This window comes from Crinia signifera, chromosome 11, assembly GCF_055691185.1.
Source record: "Crinia signifera chromosome 11, ASM5569118v1, whole genome shotgun sequence".
Lineage (NCBI taxonomy): Eukaryota > Metazoa > Chordata > Amphibia > Anura > Myobatrachidae > Crinia > Crinia signifera.
Genome location: NC_139227.1, coordinates 38,190,425 through 38,216,544, shown reverse-complemented (window position 1 = coordinate 38,216,544; position 26,120 = coordinate 38,190,425). Strand labels below are relative to the sequence as shown.

The 26,120-nt window shown below is 44.8% G+C and overlaps 1 long non-coding RNA gene and 1 pseudogene across 1 annotated transcript in view; both read right to left on the bottom strand.

Annotated features, from left to right (window-relative positions):
• Positions 1 to 17,383: 17,383 nt before the first annotated feature.
• LOC146046082 (uncharacterized) overlaps positions 17,384 to 26,120 on the bottom strand; it is a 37,219-nt gene continuing 28,482 nt past the window's right edge. The window contains exon 3 of the long non-coding RNA XR_014465740.1: positions 17,384 to 19,009. This is a non-coding gene — a long non-coding RNA (uncharacterized LOC146046082). The remainder of the gene's footprint in view (positions 19,010 to 26,120) is intronic.
• LOC146046565 (5S ribosomal RNA) lies at positions 25,600 to 25,716 on the bottom strand (annotated as a pseudogene).

Below are 26,120 nucleotides of genomic sequence, written 5' to 3'. Positions count from 1 at the left end.
AGCCGGTCAGACCGCGGCCCTGCAGAAAATTACTTCTGTCTTCCTGTGTCAGCCCAAAATCAGGCAGCCACATATTCTGTGGATTTTCAGGAATAAACTTGAATTTGAAGTAATGATAAAACGAGCTTATACAGCTACGCCACATTTTCTGTAAATGTTCAAGAATAAACTTGAATATAAAGCAATGAGAAAACACGTGTATACAGCTACAAAGGGTTATAGCTACCAACACCGCTCACTCTCATCCAATGAGTGATTGTCCTGTCCCAAGCAGGGCTTTTTCTTTCACACCTGCTGTGACATCACAAAGGCTGTCTGTGACATCATCAGCCTCCCTCTGGCTGCTTTCCCCCAATGCATGTCCTCCAGCTGCTGGAGAACTACACATCCAAGCATGTTATTCCATAGTTTTGCTATTAAGGCATGTAAAACTCTTGCCGGACTTGCTGGGATGTGTGGTTCCACAAAAGCTCACATAGTTAAAATCATTACAATATAAAATAGGAAAATTCCAAGACACAAACAAAAGGCCTATGCTGCTGCCTGTATATAAGGACAGCAGAAATAAAATTAGAAAAGGGTTGTGTGTGTGTGTGTGTTGATAGGCAAGTATTGATATATACATTTATACCAATATATGTATATATATATCTATACAGTATATAGATCTATCTATATCATATATAGTATATAAAAGCAAACATTTGTCTGTGCTTCTGTCTTTCTTTACAAATCCACAGTTTACAAATTAAATTTTACATAAGCGCGTATTAAAACACGGCCGAGGCAACTAAAAAAATTCCAAATAGAAAACATTACTGTTAATTTTGTATTAATTAAAAAACACAATTTTTGCTGTACCCTCATATGTATGTTCCAGCATAACTCCGGAATGACTGCAGCAATTTACGGCACACTTGGAACTAATATTACTTACAATCTGGGAACAAACATTGTGGGGGAAACATACCCCTAGGCGTCGGACAACTGCACAGAGTATTAGAGCAGACAGCATAACCCTAGAATGACTGGAGCAATTGACACATAACTTGGTACACATATGATTTACAATCTGGGAACAAACACTGTTAGGTAACATACCTCTAGGGGGGAGGCAGCAGCACAGAGTATTTCAGCTGACAGCATAACTCTGGAATGGCTGGAGCAATTTACAACAAACTTGGTACACATATGATTTCCTATCTGGGAACAAACACTGTGGGGGTAACACAGCCCTAGCACCCCTAGGGCTGAGACAGCAGCACAGATTGTTTCAGCAGACAGCATAACTCTGTACTGACTGGAGCAATTTACACTAAACTTGGTACAAATATCAATTACAATCTGGGAACAAACACTGTGGGAGTAAGACACCCGTAGCACAGTGTATAACAGCAGACTGCTTAACTTTGGACTGACTGGAGCAATTTACACCAAACTTGGTAAATATATAAATTACAATCTGCGAACATATACTTCGGGGGTAACACACCCCTAGCATCCCTAGACTATATTAGGACACGCATGATATGTCAGTGACAACAGGGCTGTATGTGACGGGGCAGTGACATGATGTGAGGAGAGGAATGGAGATAGCACAAACCCACACACTGAGCGTTATATAGTGGCAGTAGCAGGGTCCCCCAGCAGCACAGATTATATCTGGAGATGTATAATGTGCTGTGCTCCAACGTAAATTAATGAAGAGTTACAGTAGATGCCTTTAGATGCTTGCACTGTATTCTCATCCGCCTCGCCCACACTTTAATGCTGCGTTCTCATTGCCACCCCTGCAAAATCCCGGGTTTTTCTTGCCGGATTTTTGGGGGGCACAGAGCTTGTCAGCTCAACAGACCCCCTTCACACTGCACCTCAGACCCGGGAATTTCCTGTGTCTACCCCTTTCACACTGCTTTCCATGGTCTCCTTTCCAATAAGTGTGTGGAATGTAATAGCAGCTTTGATTGGGTGTTGGGAAATTTGTACAAATTGCTGTGATAGGCTGTTTAAAAGCAGCTTTTATTGGCTGGCTAAAGATGATGTCACATATCACATGATTACATCCCCCAATGAGCTCGTTTTTGTGTGAAAAACCCGGGTCTGTGCTGTTCACACTGCCATACACCCGTGTATTACCCAGGAAAAACCCTGCAAAAAACCCGGGTGTAATTCCAGGGGCATAACACCCGGGAACTTCACAAAGACCCTTTCACACTGAGACAGGACACGGGAATTTTCAGCTTGCCCCGGGAAATACCCGGGTTTTTGTGGCAGTGAGAACGGGGTATTACTGTTTCATATGACATAGATCTCTGGTTTCCTTGTTCATTTCACTGCATGTACCTTGATATTTGTATTTCTGTGGTTGTTGTTGCTTTTGCGATATGTCTGTACCACCATATTCTGAAAACCACCAAATAAAATAAAAAATACACACACAAAAAAAAAAATATTGAACAACTAATGTTATTTATACTGTGTGTTTAATATTTAAATAGATTTAATATATATTTATATACATATAATATATAATTCTGTGGTATGCCGCTGAGTTAAATTAAATTGCCCAGGTGCCTTCTCATGCAGGGTGTAACCCCGCAACATACGGATATCTGGTCAAATGAGCATCACTACGGGACTCAAATAAAGGTAAACGTGGCTGTGTTTTAATCTACGGCATTTCGGGCTTACGCCTGTCTTCAGGATACACAAATGCAAATCAAACGTATATATATATATATATATATATATATATACACACACACATATATATCTAGAGTGAAATAAATTAGGCCACTCACATGACTTTGTTTGCAAATGAAGTATTTAAAGGATCATTCCTCCATATTAACCAACATTAAAGTGCTATGTGCATGACAGTGGGCCATGGGCCGACGTTTCGGTCTGCCTTCAGACCTTTTTCAAGGCCCCCACTACCTCCTCCTAAAGTGCACTTTAATGTTGGTTGATATGGACTAATGATCCTTTAAATCAGGCATGTCCAAACTATGGCCCTCCAGCTGTTGTGAAACTACAATTCCCATCATGCATTGCTATAGTCTTGCTATTAGGTTATGCGAAAACTATTGCAAGGCATGCTGGGATGTGTAGTTTCAAAACAGCTGGAGGGCCGCTGTTTGGACATGCCTGCTTTAAATACTTCATTTGCAAACAAAGTCCGGTGAGTGGCCTCATTTATTTCACTCTATACTCTATATTTTGGATGGACCTGACCTTTGGGACATCTCAGCTGACACCCCGGAAGTTGTCTTTCTGTATTGGTGGAGAGTGTGATCCTATTGTCTGGATATATATATATATATATATATATATATATATATATATATATATGAGTATTCCGCAAGCAGCAGAAGAAGAGTCGGCAATCAACAGTCTGATCCAACTGGTGTATTTAAATATCAAAAACATACATTACATGCGTTACAGTGACATCAACGTTTCATGGCCCCCCGGCAATTTCGCATGTAATGTATATTTTTGATATTTAAATACACCAGTTGGATCAGACTGTGGAGTGCCGACTCTTCTTCTGCTGCTTGCGGAATACTCGTCTACAGTATATAATCTCTGCTATTAGTAAGGCACCCTATTACCTTTATCTTCCAGAGTGACAAAGAACATTGCTAATATATATATAGGACTTGCAAATAGTTGAAATCTTTTATTGCATTACAAGATGCAAGGTGATCCTAACGTTTCGGAACAATCACACTCTGTTTTCAAAGGTAAGGTGAAACATAGTGAAAAAGGCATAAACTTACCATTTAAATAAGGTGTCCGTCTGTAGTGGTCTGTTGCCCCGTACCCTCACGCTGGGATGCCGTTTGGCCGGAAGACAGAACTTGGCCGGAAGTGATGTGCACAGTTCCCGCTGTTGGTATACTGTACTGTATACTATACATACTGTATACTGTACAGTGTTATATCTTTTGCCAGAAACAAAAAGAAAAGTGGTGACTGAACTTGTGCGCAAGGCAGCCTGGGTACACTTCTAGCAAAATATAACACCTTATATACAATACCATAAACCAAATGAATAGATTGTTCCTATGTGCCAAAGGAGGAAAACTTTGCAATAGGACTCTCACCAAATAGGAAGGTCTACAAAACATTGCAAACATAAGAGCATAGATGTTATAAAAGCAGGCGTCCCTGGTATGTCCCCTATCCTTTAGGACCAGGTCCTCTCTGCTGTATTCCCCTCCAGTTCAGAGGACCTGATCCTAAAGGATAGGGGACGTACCAGGGACGCCTGCTTTTATAACATCTATGCTCTTATGTAATGTTTTGTAGACCTTCCTATTTGGTGAGAGTCCTATTGCAAAGTTTTTCCCACTTTTTATTCTGCATTTTTAACTTGTAATAAATACTGTATTACACTATTACAAGCTTTTCCATTTCATATTATCGCCCCATTGAAAAGGGAATGGAGTGCCTGTGGTGACGTCAGTGTCCCTCCCCTTGCGTTATATGTCTGCCCAGTGTAGACCAACACAAACGGTACGGGTCCTGAGGTTTCCTGATCACTTTAAATAAGAAAATTTAAAGAGAACAGACAGTGCTTCACTATTGTGCATTTGTTTTTCTGTGTCTTTTGGGTATTACATTCTCAGGAGGATACACAGAAAGTGAATTGTACAGACGTATCCTTTGGCACATAGGAACAATCTATTAATTTGGTTTACAATATATTTTGCTACACACAGCCTTCGTAAAGTTAGAGGGAACATTGCTCTCCAGTAATATACATTTTTCAAAAGATGTCTTATAAAACATATATTTATGTTATTTATCTACTAGCTGAAGTATGGTACCTACCGTTATTTGGGTTAAATCTTCATGTTATTAAGTTATGAATGAGTTGGATGTAACTGTCAACATTTTTTAAACAACTAATAGCTTAGCAGCTCTTCCAACACACCCAGGAGGTGGCTGCCGTGTGTCGTTTTTGTTTTTGGGGTGTCGCCAGTAGCCCTAATCCCCAGTTTTTCCTTCTGCTCATTTCTATAATATGACGCCACGTGGGATTTGATGTTGAGCTGCAGCTAATAACTGCCACATCAGGTTCCCCCAGTTTATTACGTCCTTACTGAGTGACGCATCTTCTTCTACAGGTTTTTGGAGGTGGTCTCACTTTTTCAGTTTCTTCGATGCTGTTAGTAAAAGCCGGATTGAGTCTCACTCTCTTATTACTTCCATACACTTCCTGGCGTCTTCTTTTCCCAATTTTTGGAAAAGGTGTGAACTCTCCATCCTCCAGGCACTGTATGAGATGTGGCCTCATTAATGGATAGTCGTATCTGCAGATGGGTACATCCCCGGTGAAGAGAAGTTCCACAACATTCGCTATAGCAAATATTCCACAGTCGCCTGAGTATTCGTCCTGTTTCTCCACATCCAGGAATTTTATGTTCTTCACGGTGTCCTTTGGAACGACAGCCCCATAGAGGTCTTGAAGTTGTCTTTGGCCACAACGGGTAAGCCGCCATTCAGAACTGTCTGCGACTTCTATCTGTCCGTTACGAAAACAAGACACGAAGCAGTGCCTGTCATCCATATCTGGGTGTATCTGTACTGCAAGCCCAGAGACGGCATCAAAGGAGCCATATGCACCTTTATTTAAGGGTTGTAATCCTTGTACATCAAATTGCTGGCGCAATATTTGCTGAGCAGCGTCAATGGCGCAGCCGGTCAGACCGCGGCCCTGCAGAAAATTACTTCTGTCTTCCTGTGTAAGCCCAAAATCAGGCAGCCACATATTCTGTGGATTTTCAGGAATAAACTTGAATTTGAAGTAATGATAAAACGAGCTTATACAGCTACGCCACATTTTCTGTAAATGTTCAAGAATAAACTTGAATATAAAGCAATGAGAAAACACGTGAAAACAGCTACAAAGGGTTATAGCTACTAACACCGCTCACTCTCATCCAATGAGTGATTGTCCTGTCCCAAGCAGGGCTTTTTCTTTCACACCTGCTGTGACATCACAAAGGCTGTCTGTGACATCATCAGCCTCCCTCTGGCTGCTTTCCCCCAATGCATGTCCTCCAGCTGCTGGAGAACTACACATCCAAGCATGTTATTCCATAGTTTTGCTATTAAGGCATGTCAAACTCTTGCCGGACTTGCTGGGATGTGTGGTTCCACAAAAGGTTACATAGTTAAAATCATTACAATATAAAATAGGAAAATTCCATAACACAAACAAAAGGCCTATGCTGCTGCCTGTATATAAGGACAGTAGAAATAAAATTAGTAAAGGGGTGTGTGTGTGTGTGTGTGTGTGTGTATAGGCAAGTAGTGATATATACATTTATACCAATATATGTATATATATCTATACAGTATATAGATCTATCTATATCATATATAGTATATAAAAGCGAAAATTTGTCTGTGCTTCTGTCTTTCTTTACAAATCCACAGTTTACAAGTGAAATTTTACATAAGTGCGTATTAAAACACGGCCAAGGCAACTAAAAAAATTCCAAATAGAAATACATTACTGTTAATTTTTTATTAATTAAAAACCACAATTTTTGCTGTACCCTCATATGTATGTTCCAGCATAACTCCGGAATGACTGCTGCAATTTACGGCACACTTGGAACTCATATTACTTACAATCTGGGAACAAACATTGTGGGGGTAACATAACCCTAGCACCCCTAGGGGTCGGACAACAGCACAGAGCATTAGAGCAGACAGCATAACCCTAGAATGACTTGAGCAATTGACACAAAACTTGGTACACATATGACTTACAATCTGGGAACAAACACTGTTAGGGTAACATACCTCTAGGGGCGAGGCAGCAGCACAGAGTATTTCAGCTGACAGCATAACTCTGGAATGGCTGGAGCAATTTACAACAAACTTGGTACACATATGATTTCCTATCTGGGAACAAACACTGTGGGGGTAACACAGCCCTAGCACCCCTAGGGCTGAGACAGCAGCACAGATTGTTTCAGCAGACAGCATAACTCTGTACTGACTGGAGCAATTTACACTAAACTTGGTACAAATATCAATTACAATCTGGGAACAAACACTGTGGGAGTAAGACACCCGTAGCACCCCGAGGGCTCAGACAGCAGCACAGTGTATTACAGCAGACTGCTTAACTTTGGACTGACTGGAGCAATTTACACCAAGCTTGGTACATATATAAATTACAATCTGCGAACATATACTTCGGGGGTAACACACCCCTAGCATCCCTAGACTATATTAGGACACGCATGATATGTCAGTGACAACAGGGCTGTATGTGACCGGGGCAGTGACATGATGTGAGGAGAGGAACGGAGATAGCACAAACCCACACACTGAGAGTTATATAGTGGCAGTAGCAGGGTCCCCCAGCAGCACAGATTATATCTGGAGATGTATATTGTGCTGTGCTCCAACGTAAATTAATGAAGAGATACAGTAGATGCCTTTAGATGCTTGCACTGTATTCTCATCCGCCTCACCCACACTTTAACTGTTTCATATGACATAGATCTCTGGTTTCCTTGTTCATTTCACTGCATGTACCTTGATATTTGTATTTCTGTGGTTGTTGTTGCTTTTGCGATATGTCTGTACCACCATATTCTGAAAACCACCAAATAAAATAAAAAATTCACACACACACAAAAAAAAATAATGAACAACTAATGTTATTTATACTGTGTGTTTAATATTTAAATAGATTTAATATATATTTATATACATATAATATATAATTCTGTGGGATGCCGCTGAGTTAAATTAAATTGCCCAGGTGCCTTCTCATGCAGGGTGTAACCCCGCAACATATGGATATCTGGTCAAATGGGCATCACTACGGGACTCAAATAAAGGTAAACGTGGCTGTGTTTTAATCTACGGCATTTCGGGCTTACGCCTGTCTTCAGGATACACAAATGCAAATCAAACGTATATATATATATATATATATATATATATATATATACACACACATATATATCTAGAGTGAAATAAATTAGGCCACTCACATGACTTTGTTTGCAAATGAAGTATTTAAAGGATCATTCCTCCATATTAACCAACATTAAAGTGCTATGTGCATGACAGTGGGCCATGGGCCGACGTTTCGGTCTGCCTTCAGACCTTTTTCAAGGCCCCCACTACCTCCTCCTAAAGTGCACTTTAATGTTTGTTGTTATGGACTAATGATCCTTTAAATCAGGCATGTCCAAACTATGGCCCTCCAGCTGTTGTGAAACTACAATTCCCATCATGCATTGCTATAGTCTTGCTATTAGGTTATGCGAAAACTATTGCAAGGCATGCTGGGATGTGTAGTTTCAAAACAGCTGGAGGGCCGCTGTTTGGACATGCCTGCTTTAAATACTTCATTTGCAAACAAAGTCCGGTGAGTGGCCTCATTTATTTCACTCTATACTCTATATTTTGGATGGACCGGACCGTTGGGACATCTCAGCTGACACCCCGGCAGTTGTCTTTCTGTATTGGTGGAGAGTGTGATCCTATTGTCTGGATATATATATATATATATATATATATATATATATACGAGTATTCCGCAAGCAGCAGAAGAAGAGTCAGCACTCAACAGTCTGACCCAACTGGTGTATTTAAATATCAAAAACATACATTACATGCGTTACAGTGACATCAACGTTTCATGGCCCCCCGGCAATTTCGCATGTAATGTATATTTTTGATATTTAAATACACCAGTTGGATCAGACTGTGGAGTGCCGACTCTTCTTCTGCTGCTTGCGGAATACTCGTCTACAGTATATAATCTCTGCTATTAGTACGGCACCCTATTACCTTTATCTTCCAGAGTGACAAAGAACATTGCTAATATATATATAGGACTTGCAAATAGTTGAAATCTTTTATTGCATGACAAGATGCAAGGTGATCCTAACGTTTCGGAACAATCACACTCTGTTTTCAAAGGTAAGGTGAAACATAGTGAAAAAGGCATAAACTTACCATTTAAATAAGGTGTCCGTCTGTAGTGGTCTGTTGCCCCGTACCCTCACGCTGGGATGCCGTTTGGCCTGAAAACAGAACTTGGCCGGAAGTGATGTGCACAGTTCCCGCTGTTGGTATACTGTACTGTATACTATACATACTGTACTGTATACTGTACAGTGTTATATCTTTTGCCAGAAACAAAAAGAAAAGTGGTTACTGAACTTGTGCGCAAGGCAGCCTGGGTACACTTCTAGAAAAATATAACACCTTATATACAATACCATAAACCAAATGAATAGATTGTTCCTATGTGCCAAAGGAGGAAAACTTTGCAATAGGACTCTCACCAAATAGGAAGGTCTACAAAACATTGCAGACATAAGAGCATAGATGTTATAAAAGCAGGCGTCCCTGGTATGTCCCCTATCCTTTAGGACCAGGTCCTCTCTGCTGTATTCCCCTCCAGTTCAGAGGACCTTATCCTAAAGGATAGGGGACATACCAGGGACGCCTGCTTTTATAACATCTATTCTCTTATGTAATGTTTCGTAGACCTTCCTATTTGGTGAGAGTCCTATTGCAAAGTTTTTCCCATTTTTTATTCTGCATTTTTAACTTGTAATAAATACTGTATTACACTATTACAAGCTTTTCCATTTCATATTATCGCCCCATTGAAAAGGGAATGGAGTGCCTGTGGTGACATCAGTGTCCCTCCCCTTGCGTTATATGTCTGCCCAGTGTAGACCAACACAAACGGTACGGGTCCTGAGGTTTCCTGATCACTTTAAATAAGAAAATTTAAAGAGAACAGACAGTGCTTCACTATTGTGCATTTGTTTTTCTGTGTCTTTTGGTTATTACGTTCTCAGGAGGATACACAGAAAGTGAATTGTACAGACGTATCCTTTGGCACATAGGAACAATCTATTCATTTGGTTTACAATATATTTTGCTACACACAGCCTTCGTAAAGTTAGAGGGAACATTGCTCTCCAGTAATATACATTTTTCAAAAGATGTCTTATAAAACATATATTTATGTTATTTATCTACTAGCTGAAGTATGGTACCTACCGTTATTTGGGTTAAATCTTCATGTTATTAAGTTATGAATGAGTTGGATGTAACTGTCAAAAATTTTTAAACAACTAATAGCTTAGCAGCTCTTCCAACACACCCATGAGGTGGCTGCTGTGTGTCGTTTTTGTTTTTGGGGTGTCGCCAGTAGCCCTAATCCCCAGTTTTTCCTTCTGCTCAGTTCTATAATATGACGCCACGTGGGATTTGATGTTGAGCTGCAGCTAATAACTGCCGCATCAGGTTACCCTGTTTATTACGTCCTTACTGAGTGACGCATCTTCTTCTACAGGTTTTTGGAGGTGGTCTCACTTTTTCAGTTTCTTCGATGCTGTTAGTAAAAGCCGGATTGAGTCTCACTCTCTTATTACTTCCATACACTTCCTGGCGTCTTCTTTTCCCAATTTTTGGAAAAGGTGTGAACTCTCCATCCTCCAGGCACTGTATGAGATGTGGCCTCATTAATGGATAGTCGTATCTGCAGATGGGTACGTCCCCGGTGAAGAGAAGTTCCACAACATTCGCTATAGCAAATATTCCACAGTCGCCTGAGTATTCGTCCTGTTTCTCCACATCCAGGAATTTTATGTTCTTCACTGTGTCCTTTGGAACGACAGCCCCATAGAGGTCTTGAAGTTGTCTTTGGCCACAACGGGTAAGCCGCCATTCAGAACTGTCTGCGACTTCTATCTGTCCGTTACGAAAACAAGACACGAAGCAGTGCCTGTCGTCCATATCTGGGTGTATCTGTACTGCAAGCCCAGAGACGGCATCAAAGGAGCCATATGCACCTTTATTTAAGGGTTGTAATCCTTGTACATCAAATTGCTGGCGCAATATTTGCTGAGCAGCGTCAATGGCGCAGCCGGTCAGACCGCGGCCCTGCAGAAAATTACTTCTGTCTTCCTGTGTAAGCCCAAAATCAGGCAGCCACATATTCTGTGGATTTTCAGGAATAAACTTGAATTTGAAGTAATGATAAAATGAGCTTATACAGCTACGCCACATTTTCTGTAAATGTTTAAGAATAAACTTGAATATAAAGCAATGAGAAAACACGTGAAAACAGCTACAAACGGTTATAGCTACCAACACCGCTCACTCTCATCCAATGAGTGATTGTTCTGTCCCAAGCAGGGCTTTTTCTTTCACACCTGCTGTGACATCACAAAGGCTGTCTGTGACATCATCAGCCTCCCTCTGGCTGCTTTCCCCCAATGCATGTCCTCCAGCTGCTGGAGAACTACACATCCAAGCATGTTATTCCATAGTTTTGCTATTAAGGCATGTAAAACTCTTGCCGGACTTGCTGGGATGTGTGGTTTCACAAAAGCTCACATAGTTAAAATCATTACAATATAAAAAAGGAAAATTCCAAGACACAAACAAAAGGCCTATGCTGCTGCCTGTATATAAGGACAGTAGAAATAAAATTAGAAAAGGGGTGTGTGTGTGTGTGTGTTGATAGGCAAGTAGTGATATATACATTTATACCAATATATGTATATATATCTATACAGTATATAGATCTATCTATATCATATATAGTATATAAAAGCGAAAATTTGTCTGTGCTTCTGTCTTTCTTTACAAATCCACAGTTTACAAGTGAAATTTTACATAAGCGCGTATTAAAACACGGCCGAGGCAACTAAAAAAATAAAAAATAGAAATAAATTACTGTTCATTTTTTAATAATTAAAAAACACAATTTTTGCTGTACCCTCATATGTATGTTCCAGCATAACTCCGGAATGACTGCAGCAATTTACGGCACACTTGCAACTCATATTACTTACAATCTGGGAACAAACATTGTGGGGGTAACATAACCCTAGCACCCCTAGGGGTCGGACAACTGCACAGAGTATTAGAGCAGACAGCATAACCCTAGAATGACTGGAGCAATTGACACAAAACTTGGTAAACATATGACTTACAATCTGGGAACAAACACTGTTAGGGTAACATACCTCTAGGGGCGAGGCAGCAGCACAGAGTATTTCAGCTGACAGCATAACTCTGGAATGGCTGGAGCAATTTACAACAAACTTGGTACACATATGACTTCCTATATGGGAACAAACACTGTGGGGGTAACACACCCATAGCACCCCTAGGGCTGAGACAGCAGCACAGATTATTTCAGCAGACAGTATATGTCTGTACTGACTGGAGCAATTTACACTAAACTTGGTACAAATATCAATTACAATCTGGGAACAAACACTGTGGGAGTAAGACACCCGTAGCACCCCGAGGGCTGAGAGAGCAGCACAGTGTATTTCAGCAGACTTCTTAACTTTGGACTGACTAGAGCAATTTACACTTGGTACATATATAAATTACAATCTGCGAACATATACTTTGGGGGTAACACACCCCTAGCACCCCTAGGGGTGGATCAGCAGCACAGACTATATCAGGATGTTGGTTGATATGGAGTAATGATCCTTTAAATACTTCATTTGCAAACAAAGTCCGGTGAGTGGCCTCATATTTCACTATATTTTGGATGGACCTGACCTTTGGGACATCTGAGCTGACACCGCGGCAGTTGTCTTTCCGTATTGGTGGTGAGTGTGATCCTATCGTCTGGATATATAAATATATATATATATATATATATATATATATATATATATATATATAGATGAGTATTCCGCAAGCAGCAGAAGAAGAGTCGGCACTCCACAGTCTGATCCAACTGGTGTATTTAAATATCAAAAACATAAATTACATGCGGTACAGTGACATCAACGTTTCATGGCCCCCCGGCCATTTCACATGTAATGTATATTTTTGATATTTAAATACACCAGTTGGATCAGACTGTGGAGTGCCGACTCTTCTGCTGCTTGCGGAATAATCTATATAATCTCTGCTATTAGTACGGCACCCTATTACCTTTATCTTCCAGAGTGCCAAAGAACATTGCTAATATATATGTGTTATCACCTACGCACCTTGACAAAGGGGGACCACCCCTGAAACGTTGGTCATTTGTTTGCTGTGAATATAGCACTTTTTTTTAAGTCCCCAGAGTGCCTGCCTTTCATTTATTCTATACAATATTCCTCTTGGAGGGGCACCAGGGCAGCTGAAACTAGTGGTGAGTGCCGGGCCGCACCAACCCCTATATATATATATATATATATATATATATATATATATATATATATATACTACACAATAGTGGAGTGGCGCCTTTCACACAAATGTAAGATAGTCCTGATATAACATCCAATTTTCAGATCCAAAGAAGCAAGAAGGGAATTCTTCCAATATTCATTTATTATTCTTCAGTGGATAAGAGTATAAAACAACGAGTAGATAACATATCAACGCGTTTCGTGCCACAGAGACTTCATCAGGGGAATATGTTGTATCAATCTTCTATAGGTGAATTCTACTGCTTAACTGCGTAACTCCTAATAAAGTATATGATAACGATGGTTTTAAGAGATATCTCCTTGATCCTGTTTAATTTAAGGATTTCTCGTCATTCTGCTGGTCTCTTCAGAAGGAAAAGGAAGCTCTCTGGAGGGCATATTCTATTTCTATTCTTCTGGAAGATATTTTATCACAATCCGGTCACTATTTTCTGATCAACCTGGGAGGCCATCAGAATTTCCTTTTTTCAGTGGACACTTAGGCATTTCTAACTAAAAATTATCCGCAATATATATGAGAAATCCTTAAATTAAACAGGATCAAGGAGATTATCTCTTAAAACCATCGTTATCATATACTTTAATAGGAGTTACGCAGTTAAGCAGTAGAATTCACCTATAGAAGATTGATACAACATATTCCCCTGATGAAGTCTCTGTGAGATGAAACGCGTTGGGATGTTATCTACTTGTTGTTTTATACTCTTATCCACTGAAGAATAATAAATGAATATTGGAAGAATTCCCTTCTTGCTTCTTTGGATCTGAAAATTCGATATTATATCAGGACTATCTTACATTTGTGTGAAAGGCACCACTCCACTATTGTGTAGTATCTTGGTTGTTTTATTCCCTTCCCTCAGAGAATTTAGTGGAAAGGCTGCCATAAGTCAAGTCATTACTAACATTTCTACTTTGTGTCATATATCTGAGCATAGCGCGTGTTGGAATATTGGGATTGTATATATATATATATATATATATATATATATATATATATATATATATATATATACTGGATGGCGATCCGGCACTCCTTGCTAAGAGGTTAATTGCCCCGGTGCCTTTGCAGGAATTAATGCAGAGATCGGTAGGTGTTGTCCTATTTGGAGAACACACAGCACGGCACTCGAGGTCTTGTGAAGAATGTGAAATTTATTCGGAGCCCTAAGCTCCTTCGTCAGGCTAACAGCAAGCAATATCAGGATATGATATTGCTTGCTGTTAGCCTGACGAAGGAGCTTAGGGCTCCGAAACTGTTGCTTGAATAAATTTCACATTCTTCACAAGACTTCGAGTGCCGTGCTGTGTGTTCTCCAAATAGGACAACACCTACCCATCTATATATATCTATATAGATATATAGAAATATAGATATATATATATTGGGAAATGATCAGAGTGTGTTAGAATCTAAAATAAAAAGTACCACCCAGCGGTAATATCATGAAAAAAAAACCCAATAAGATAGTGTTCTAAAAAGTCACAAATCAATATTTCTTTATATATTTGATATCAGCATCTATTGAAGCAAGACGCAGGGTCCATTTTGTACTAAATCGATTTATTTAAGAAAAGTACCCAATGCATTTTGTCTAACGACTTCATCAGGGGTATAGCTGGTAGTGGTACAGAAAGAAGAAGGGGCCGTAAGTGTAATGACACACAGGAAATCTCTTATATATTTAGCCAGATCTGTCACTCAACCCCTGTGGAGAACGTTCCTGTGTAAGACAGTTTCACTTTCATGTGTCTGACGTTCCACCCCCTTGACATCACCTCCCCCCGCCCAGCCAGGGCTACAGTACACGCCCACCATCCACCATTACTCCACAGCCACCATTCACCATTACTCCTGCACATCCCTACCCTCTGCCAGGACCCCCGCGACCACCCTCCCGCGATTCACGGGGACCCCCGCGACCCCCCCCTCCCGCGATTTGCGGGACCCCCCCGCGACCCCCCCTCCCACGATTCGCGGGACCCCCCGCGACCCCCCCTCCCGCGATTCGCGGGACCCCCGCGACCCCCCCTCCCGCGATTCGCGGGACCCCCGCGACCCCCCCTCCCGCGATTCGCGGGACCCCCGCGACCCCCCCTCCCGCGATTTGCGGGACCCCCGTGACCCCCCTCCCGCCATTCGCGGGACCCCGCACCCCCCTCCCGCGATTCGCGGGACTCCCGCTTTCCACCCTCCCACGAGTTGCGGGAACCCCGCGACCCCCCCTCCTGGAACCCCCCCTCCCGCGATTCGCGGGACCCCCGCGACCCCCCTCCCGCAATTCGCGGGACCCCCGCGACCACCCCGGTATCCGGACTATTGTTAGACAGCACTTACATCGACAGCCATTACATCGACACCATTAGTTCGACAGCTCAATAGGTCGACATGGTTTTAGGTCGACATACCATTAGGTCGACATGTCATTATGTCGACAGCTCATTAGGTCGACATGTTTTTAGGTCGACACTGCCATTAGGTCGACAGTGTCTATGTCGACAGTCAAAAGGTCGACATGGTTTTTTTTCACTGTTTATTGAGCCGACATGTGCCGACAGGCGGTATTTCATGCCCTACTATCCACTAGGGTGTGGTGGGAGAATAAAATAGTGTGCCGAGCGCAGCGAGGCACCGTGCCCGAAGCATAGCGAGCGGCTGCGGTACACTTCAAACTGTGTCCATGTCGACTGTGTCGACATTTCGGCCAAAAAAACCAGAGAAAAAACCCATGTCGACTTTTTGACTGTCGACATAGACTCTGTCGACCTAATGGCAGTGTCGACCTCAAAACATGTCGACCTAATGAACTGTCGACCTAATGAGCTGTCGACCTAATGAGCTGTCGACATAATGACATGTCGACCTAATGGTATGTTGACCTTAAACCATGTCGACCTATTGAGCTGTCGAACTAATGGTGTCGATGTAATGGCTGTCGATAAGTGCTGTCTAATATCCGTCCCAGATCCGACCACCCCCTCCCGCGATTCGCTGGACCTCCGCGACCACCCCCTCCCGCGAAACGCGGGACCCCCGCGACCCTCCCGCAAATCGCGGGACCTTAGCGACCCCTCCCGCGATTCACGGCACCCCCCCCCCCCTACTGTGATTTGCGACCCCCCTCCCGCAATTCGCGCCGCTTCCTCCCGCGATTCACGGAACCCCCCGTAGCGTCCCCCTCCCGCGATTTGCATGCCCTCTCGGCACTTCTCGCGATTTGCAACCGCCCCCTAATTCACACATTCGGGGACCCCACCTACCGCGATTCATGCCCCCCTCACGCAATTCACGGTACCCCCCACACCCCCCTTCCTGCGATTCGCAACCCCCCACGACCCCCCCTCCCGCGATTCACGAAACCCCCCGTAGCGCCCCCCTCCCGCGATTTGCGGGCTCCCTCGGCACCTCTCGCGATTTGCCACCGCCCCGTAATTCACACATTCGGGGACCCCCCCTCCCGCGATTCATGCCCCCCCTCACGCAATTCACGGCACACCCCATACCCCCCTTCCTGCGATTCGGAGCCCCCCACGACCCCCCCTCCCGCGATTCATGCCCCCTCCCGCGATTCACGGACCCCCGCACCACCCCCCTGCGCCCACCCTCCCTTGATTCACGCCCCCCTCATGCAATTCACGGCAACCCCCCACACCCCCCTCCTGCGATTCGCAGCCCCCCCACGACCCCCCCCCCTCCTGCGATTCATGACCCCTCCCGTGATTCACGGACCCCCGCACCACCCCCCCTTGATTCACGCCCCCCTCATGCAATTCACGGCAACCCCTCACACCCCCCCTCCTGCGATTCGCAGCCCCCCCACGACCCCCCCCTCCTGCGATTCATGACCCCTCCCGTGATTCACGGACCCCCGCACCACCCCCACTTGACTCACGGCACCCCACGCGCCCCTCCCGCAATTCACGGACCTCCGCAACCCGCCCTCCCGCAATTCACTAACCCCGACAACCCCCCTCCCACAATTTGCGGACCCCCCTTCCCACGATTCAAGCCCCCCCGCGCCCCTCCCGCAATTTGCAGACCCCCCAGACCCCCTTCCGGCAATTCCACCCCCCAGCGGACCACCGCGGCCCCCGCTCCCGCATTTCACGTACCCCCGTGACAATGGGGGATCCTGTACCACCACAAGCAGGTACCGCCCCTAGGTGGGAAATCCGGCCCTGGCTGCCGCACTGCAGGTTTCCCCACTGCCCTCTGCACCAGCGCCACAACTTTTATCAATGTCTTGCCCACATACCACTATTATACAGCCTCCTGCTCTCATGCACGCTCACTCCCTCCCAGTGGGAGGGGACGCTCACCCACTGCCGGGAGCTGCATACTGTCCCCCACCCTCCTCCAGTTCTAGGGATGCCCATCGACCATCAATGATTTTCAAATAATCGATGGTTTATGGCCGATGTTGAATACTTTTGCCATCAATGTGGGAGGACACTGCCCTGCCTCCTGTTCTCCTGCCCCGTAACTTCCGCCAGTGGAGACCCGCTCACCCTGTGTTGCCCACATTCCCCTATCATGCTTTACCGCCCAGCCTCCTGCTCTCATGCACCCTAACTCCCACCCAGTCGGAGGAGACACTGATTCCTGTATTTCTGTGCTGCCACGCTGGACCCTCACCCACTGGCAGAAGCTGCACAGTGTCCACCACCCTCTTTAGTCCCCCGTATGCCCACACACCCCTATCACTACCCAGCTTCCTGCTCTCCTGAACCGTAACTTCCACCACTGGGTAATCGCTGACGCTGTGTTGCCCACATACCCCTATCATGCCTCATATCCCAGCCTCCTTCTCTCATGCACCCTAACTCCCACCCAGTAGGAGGAGACACTGACTCAGGGCCACCGTCCGGTACTCCTGTGCTGCCACGCTGGACCCTCACCCACTGCCAGAAGCTGCAATACAGGGCATCTTTCATACAATTCTAACCATATTTCTCACAATACAAATGTTCACAAATTAAGGGGCGTAGCCCCTTACGCCGGTGTGAAGAGCGCCCGTAGGGCGCGATGAATCACCTAGTAATAATATAATGACCGTAAGTATAATGACACACTTTGGATATAACTGTCAACATTTTAAACAACTAATAGCTTAGCAGCTCTTCCAACACACCCATGAGGTGGCTGCTGTGTGTTGTTTTTGTATTTGGGGTGTCGCCAGTAGCCCTAATCCCCAGTTTCCTTCTGCTCAGTTCTATAATAGGATGCCACGTGGGATTTGATGTGGAGCTGCAGCTAATAACTGCCACATCAGGTTACCCTGTTTATTATGTCCTTACTGAATGACGCATCTTTTACAGGTTTTTGGAGGTGGTCTCAATTTTTCAGTTTCTTCTCTGCAGTTGGTACAAGGCGGATCAAGTTTCGTTTCCGGGTTTCTGGAGGTGGTGCCACTTTTTCAGTTTCTTCCATGCTGTTAGTAAAAGCCAGATTGAGTCTCACTCCCTTATTACTTTCATACTCTTCTCTGTATCTTCTTTTCCCATCCTCCAGTTACTGTATGAGATGTGGCCTCATTAATGGGTGGTTGTATCTGCAGATGGGCATGTCGCCGGTGAAGAAGAACTCAACAGCTTTCACTTTAGCAAATACTCCACAGTCTAATGAGTATCGGTCCTGTTTCTCCACATTCAGGAGTTTTATGTTCTTCAGGGTGTCCTTTGGAATGACAGCCCCATCCATAGAGGTCTTGCAGTTGTCTGCTAGCAGAGGGGGTAAGCCACCATTTATCACTGTCCATGACTTCTATCTGTCCATTCCAAAAACAAGAGAAGAAGAGTGATACTCGGATTAAGTTTCACGGGTGCCAGATGACTGATTGGTAGTCGGAATTCCAACAGTCATTACACCGACTTTGGCATCCCGATTACTAAAACCCAGACAGACGAGCAGCGGCTATTCTCCCTCGTGGGGGTCCACGACCCCCATAGAGGGAGAATAGAATAGGTGGTGAGCGAAGCAAACCACTGTGCCCGTAGCGTGGCAAGCGCAGCGAGCCCGCAAGGGGCTTCGTTGCGCTTGACCCACTGTCCTGGCAGTCGGGATTCCGATGTTGGGCTAATGACTGTCGGTGTGCTATACTACACCCAAACTTCATGCGAAGCTTAATCTGCAGGTAAGTATTATACAGGTCTGTTCCTTACCAAAGGCTTACAGTTCTCTCAAAAGCAGGTTAAATGGCTGTATCACAAGAATTCTCAATATATTGTACACAGACATTAATTACACAGTTGCTTACAGAATTTGTATTAACCTGCAACACTTCTGTAAGAACTTAGAGGAATTATCACAAGCAACAATACTTCTATTCAACGTAGATTTCTCAGCTAAAAATGTTTATACACAATAAAGGTACTTGTTTCCTAGCACGGCCACAATCGCGGGCATCGGGTGTAATTTTTAGTGGTCTGCGACGCGACCGACGCAATGCCCCCGATTTCCCATTGAAATGCATTGAAAAAAGTCAAAATCGCGTCGGTCGCATCGCATGCGGCTAAAAAAGGCTTAAATGGTCCAGACGCGATGCCCCCGATTTCCCATAGGGAACAATGTTAAATGCCTCAATTTACCCAAATCATCATAGGGAACAATGGTAAATGGCCCAGAAACCCCCCAAAACACCCCTGAACAGTGAAATGGCCCCCCAAAATTAGTTAACGCCACCCCACGATCAACGTGAACCCGAAGCGTGGCGAGCGCAGCGAGCCTGCGAGGGGCGGCGGTACGCGTCCTCCGACCTTTTCATACCCCCACTATCCACGACTAGCGTGGAGTTGAGAATAGAATAGTGTGGCGAGCGCAGCGAGGCACCGAGCCCGAAGCGTGGCGAGCGGCCGCGGATACCTTCACAGGTAAACGCGTCCCTTCGCGGGCTTCACAGGTATCCGCGTCCGCTCGCCACGCTTCGGGCTCGGTGGCTCGCTGCGCTCGCCACACTATTCTATTCTCAACTCCACGCCGAAGTGGATAGTAGGGGTATGAAAAGGTCGGAGGACGCGTACCGCCTGCGCACGCCACGCTTCGGGTTCACGTTGATCGTGGGGTGGCGTTAACTAATTTTGGGGGGGGCCATTTCACTGTTATGGGGTGTTTTGGGGGGTTTCTGGGCCATTTACCATTGTTCCCTATGATGATTTGGGTAAATTGAGGCATTTAACATTGTTCCCTATGGGAAATCGGGGGCATCGCGTCGGTCGCATCGCATGCGATTTTTTTGCCCGCATGCGATGCGACCGACGCGATTTTTTTACCTGCGATGCCCAAGATCATGATCGGTGTGGCCGTGCTAGGAAACAAGTACCCACAATAAATATAAATGACAAAGAACAATGTCAATAACTAACAATTGAGCAATCTAAATTATACTGTCATTTACCATTTTCTCTAAATGTGGCACCCATAACCTCTACATGCTGCAGCAATTTAAATTTGTAATGCCCTTTTCAAACCAGTTTGATCTTCTGGGCTGTTATTAAAAGTCCTTAATGAATGTTGCCAAATAAAGGTCATAAAGGCAACATGTATCTAGCTGAAGATAAAACTAGTCCATCACAGAGCAGCGTTGCAAAAATATGCTTCTATGTGGTTACGCCAGGGCTGGCATAACCCCGCAGCGATGACCCGCCTGGAGGGGCTTTAGAGAATTTGAAAATGCGGTTAAAACACAGAAAATTAACAAAATGCTCTGTTCCTGGACTTCCCTGCCAGTGGCAATTACAGAGGTTGGACTCCAGCACAGTCCAAAATTCAAAGAGGGGCAGTCACATCAACTGCCAGTGAGTCCAGGACAGTGATGCTTGGGGTGGCAGTATATGTGACCCCCCCCCCTTTTGAATATTGGACTGTGCTGCAGGCTCACATCTGTAATTGCCACTGGCAGGGAAGTCCAGGAACAGAGCATTTTGTACCTAATGAAATGGGCCATGTTGGAGGGTATGTGTAAATCCTTTGCAAAGAGCATGTAACCCCTGGCAGAGCATGTTAACCCCTGGCAGAGCATGTAAATCAGGGCAGACAGGTTAATCCCTGGCACAGAATGTTAACCCCTGGCAGAGCATGTTAACCCCTGGTAGAGCATGTTAACTTCTTAATATGCAATGAGCATTACGGTGTGTGGCATAACGTGTAATGAGCATTATGGCATGTGGCATAATATGTAATGGATGTGTGACATGTGTAATAGACATTACAGTGTAAATTTTTGTACATGCATCCACCTTGGGAGCAGTGGCGTAACACAAGGTTCGCAGAGTGTGCGGGGATCTCCGTCCGTGGGGGCCCCAGGAAGTTGTTGTACCGGGGCCCAGAATTTCTCTTGGTGGCCCTGCCTCCAGCACCAGCTCCCAGAGAGGGCCTCCGACTCCACCCTAGCCCAGGGAGCCGCATCTCTGTCCTGCATCCCTGGCTAGGAATCACAGCAGCAGAGCTGGCCTTGAATCACAGCTCCTCCTGTCAGGCTAACTCCCTAAAATGGCTGCCACACAACCGCCAACTGTCCCAGAATCCAGCCACAGCAGAAGCCGACTCTCTCCCTGGCATCCATACACCTCTTGCTGACTGGTCAGTGTCCTAGTGCCAGGAGCAGCACTCAGGACACTCTTAACTTTCTCAGGGGTGTCTAGGGATACTTGAGTCCCAGGCCCGGACAGCGTTTCGGTTAATACCAGGCTGTCAGTGTATCAGGCTTTTTAAAGAAAAAGTGCCTAGTGTGCAGTGACATTCAAACTTTGTCAGGCAAAGAAACCCCTGATTCCCATAAAAGAGCAACTGCGCTTTTAGGGATGAGGACCTGCACAGGACACGGCAACAAAGGAGACCTACAAGAAGGGGGAGCCAGTGCCGCCGATGGGAAACACCAAAAACAAAAATCAGGCTCCAATTTAGTGTTCAATTATCTAGGAGAGAATATTAACAAAATCAGAAACCTCTGTATTGACCAAGGGACTTGGCTATATGCCAACCAGTGAATTTGATTAATTGGACTGGAAAATAGCCATTGAGCCTCATTATTTGAACACGGCTGGATTTGTCACTGACTCTTTATTATGTGCAGAACCAGCAGCAGTGAGTGACGAGCAGCGCCGCTGACATGAATCATGGTCCCAGAGGCTCAATGGCTCAGGCTGAGCCACTGCCACCCATTGGATATACAATACTATACACACAGCCTATTAATACTATCCCACCGTATCTCTGGTACTATCCCCCCGTAACTCTGGTATTATCCAACCGTACCTTGGGTACTATCCCACCGTACCTTGGGTACTATCCCAGTGTACCCCTGTTTCTATCCCCCCGTAACTCTGGTATTATCCCACCGTTCCTCGGGTACTATCCCATCATACCTCTGCTACTATCCCAGTGTACCTCGGGTACTATCCCCCTTACCTCTGGTACTATCCCACCATACCTCTGGTACTATCCCATCGTACCTCTGCTACTATCCCTGTACCTCTGCTACTATTCACTGTTAACAACACCATCAGAATCAGAATCATCTTTATTGGCCAGGTATACTTGCGTATGCTTGGAATTTTTTGTGGTAACAGTGCAGCATCAATCAGGGAACACAAAGGGGGTGGGAAGAGAGGCATAAACATACATCACATACATTTCATATGTATCTAGAAAAGTTCGAGTTAGTATTTGGTATGTTCAATACGGTTTAGTTGGTGGACAGCTATTGGGAAGAAGCCTTTTTTAGTTCTTGTCGTCTTTGCTGGGATGGACCTAAAACGTCTGCCTGACGGAAGGGGTTCAAACAGGTTGTGGCCAGGGTGTAGCTTGTCCGCCAAGATCTTTCCTGCACGCTTATTGACCCTGGCTAGGTATAGTTCTTGGACAGTGGGGAGCTCCGCCCCAATGATCTTTTCTGCCATCCTCACCACTCTTTGCAACTTTCGTCTGTCATTCTCGTTTGCTCCTCCGAACCAGATTGTGATCGAGGAGCAAAGGACAGACTCTACTATGGCAGTGTAGAAGATGAGCAGCAGCTCCTGCGGGATGTTGAATTTCTTGAGTTGCCTCAGGAAGAACAACCGCTGCTGAGCCTTCTTGACAGTTGTAATGATGTTGGGACCCCATTTGAGGTCGCAGGAAATCTTTGTTCCTAGGAATTTGAAGGAGTCGACCCTCGACACTACTCTGTCAGATATTATGAGTGGGTGCATGGCATTTGGTTTCCTTCTGAAGTCCACCACCATCTCCACCGTTTTGAGGGGGTTGAGGTCAAGGTTGTTTCCGCTACACCATTTAGTTAGCCTATCCACCTCCCGTCTGTATATCATCTCCCCCATCATCTCCCCCGTTCCCCAAACTCCGCTGCCTGGGTGTCACTCTTGACTCCTCCCTCTCCTTTGCACCCCACATCCAAGCCCTGGCCCATTCTTGCCGGTTCCAGTTACGCAACATTGCTCGCATCAGGCCCTTTCTCTCACAGAGTGCAACTAAGCTGATCATACACTCATTGGTCATCTAACGGCTTGACTACTGCAATGTTCTCCTCACCGGCCTTGCTCAATCCCAACTGGCTCCTTTCCAATCTGTCCTCAATGCTGCAGCCAGGCTTATCTTCCTCTCCCGCCGCTCTAATTCTGCCACTCCCCTTCAACAAAATCTGCACTGGCTTCCATTCCCCTACAGAATCCTCTTCAAACACCTCACACTCACATACAGGGCCATCTCTAATTCCATTGCTCCATATATCTTTAACCTCATCTCCATTCATAAACCCTCCCGCCCTCTACGGTCGGCTGACGACTGTCGTCTCTCCTCCACCCTGATCACTGCTTCCCATGCTAGAGTACAGGACTTTGCCCGTGCTGCACCCCTTCAGTGGAACGCACTCCCTCGCTCCATTAGACTCTCCCCGACCTTGCAAAGCTTCAAACGGGCACTGAAAACTCACCTATTCATCAAAGCGTACTCTTCCACTGCATAAACCAGCTGGTTCTCCGACCCCTTGCCTGTTTACATCCTGCTATCTAACCACCACCCACTTGCTTGCACCTCTTGTATTCTGTCTATCTCCCCTTCCTACTAGATTGTAAGCTCCTCCGAGTAGGGCCCTCTTCCCTCCTGTTGTCAAAGCCCACTTCTCTTCACATGTCACTCACAGCTCTCCTATACTCCAACACTCAGTGACCATCTTCGTTGAGTCCTCACTACTTATATCCAAGCTGTAATGTGTATTGAACTGTGGCACTCTTTATTTGTACTGTATTTTTGTTATTTATTCAATGTTATGCCAAGCTTTGTCTCCCTGTATTGTTCCTTTGTACGGCGCTGCGAAACACTTGTGGCGTCTTATAAATAAAATTATAATAATAATCCCAGTGTACCTTGGGTACTATCACAGTGTACGTTGGGTGCTATCCCAGTGTACCTCGGGTACTATCCCCCGTACCTCTGGTACTATACCACCATATCTCTGGTACCATCCCACCGTACATATGCTACTATCCCACCATACCTATGCTACTATTGCACCATACATCGGTACTATCCCGCCATACCTCTGGTACTATCCCACCGTACCTCTGGTACTATCCCACTGTACATCTGGAACTATCCCACCGTACCTCTTGTACTATCCTGCCATACCTCTGGTACTATCCCACCGTACCTCTGGTACAATCCCACTGTACATCTGGAACTATCCCACCGTACCTCTGGTACTATCCCGCCATACCTCTGGTACTATCCCTCCCGTACCTCTGCTACTTTCCCAGGGTACTTCTGGAACAATCCCACGGTATCTCTGGTAGTATCCCACCATACTAAATTAAGGTAAGTGTCTTACAAAGAGACATAGGAAGAACAAGAGGGTTTTTGGGGCACACTTGAAATGATACAATGGTGAAAAGAGGATGTACAGATGTGTGACGTAAAATCTAACCTTTATTGTTTACACTTAAAATACATATACGTACACGTCAATTTTGAAAACAAATAACAATGTTAAAATACATAACAGCATGTGTTTTAAACTCTGGAATTTATTTATAATTGTTAATAAACAATGCAGCGAGAAGCGAAATTGTAATACAATAACCGTCAAGTGGGCGAAAATGATTTGCAGGGAATTTACCAGGCAATAGATAATTCTTGAGCAAGGCAAAATAATGCAGGATAATCATACAATGCACAGCCAAATTGTGTTAGTTGTGGTATTTTTTTGAGTCTTGCTCTGGACCCTCTATAGATGGTATACAAAAGGTTAAACCCGTATATATCTGTAAGGGTTGCAGGTTATGGTTACTATTGTTAGAGCAGAGTTTGTGGAAGAAAGGAGGGGGGGAATGCTCTTCGTGTGCATTCGCTACTTCTGCTGTCTGGATGTTAATACAGCACTGGATATTCCCTGGTGGTCTCCCAAGAGGTACTGATCCAGCCAGTCACTGCTTAGCTGCTGAGTTCGGATGGGATCAGGCGGCACAGCGATGTATGGCAGTATATATCATCAGATGAGAGAGCCTCAAATGGGACTAGGAGCCAGTTGTCACTTCTGCTTTTCCCCCGGTGTCACCCAGGCGAATGAGAGAGTGAGCGAGTCCAGGTGAGAGATGATAGTAGATTGGAATAAATAGAGAGGAAGAAGTGCTGCTCAAGGATTCACGATATATGTACCCACTGCAAGAATTTCGATGGATTTGTGATTACTGTACCAGTAATGGGAAATACTGTGCACAATACCACATGCAGGGATGAGTGAGGTCTTTATGGATCATGGATCATTGTATGTGCATAATAGACTTATTATCAGCAACATACATAATAGCGTATAAATCAAGCATATATCGTAAGAATATCACAAGTATCACAGATATTAGAAAGTGGTTCTTTGGTTGCTTGGTGTTTAT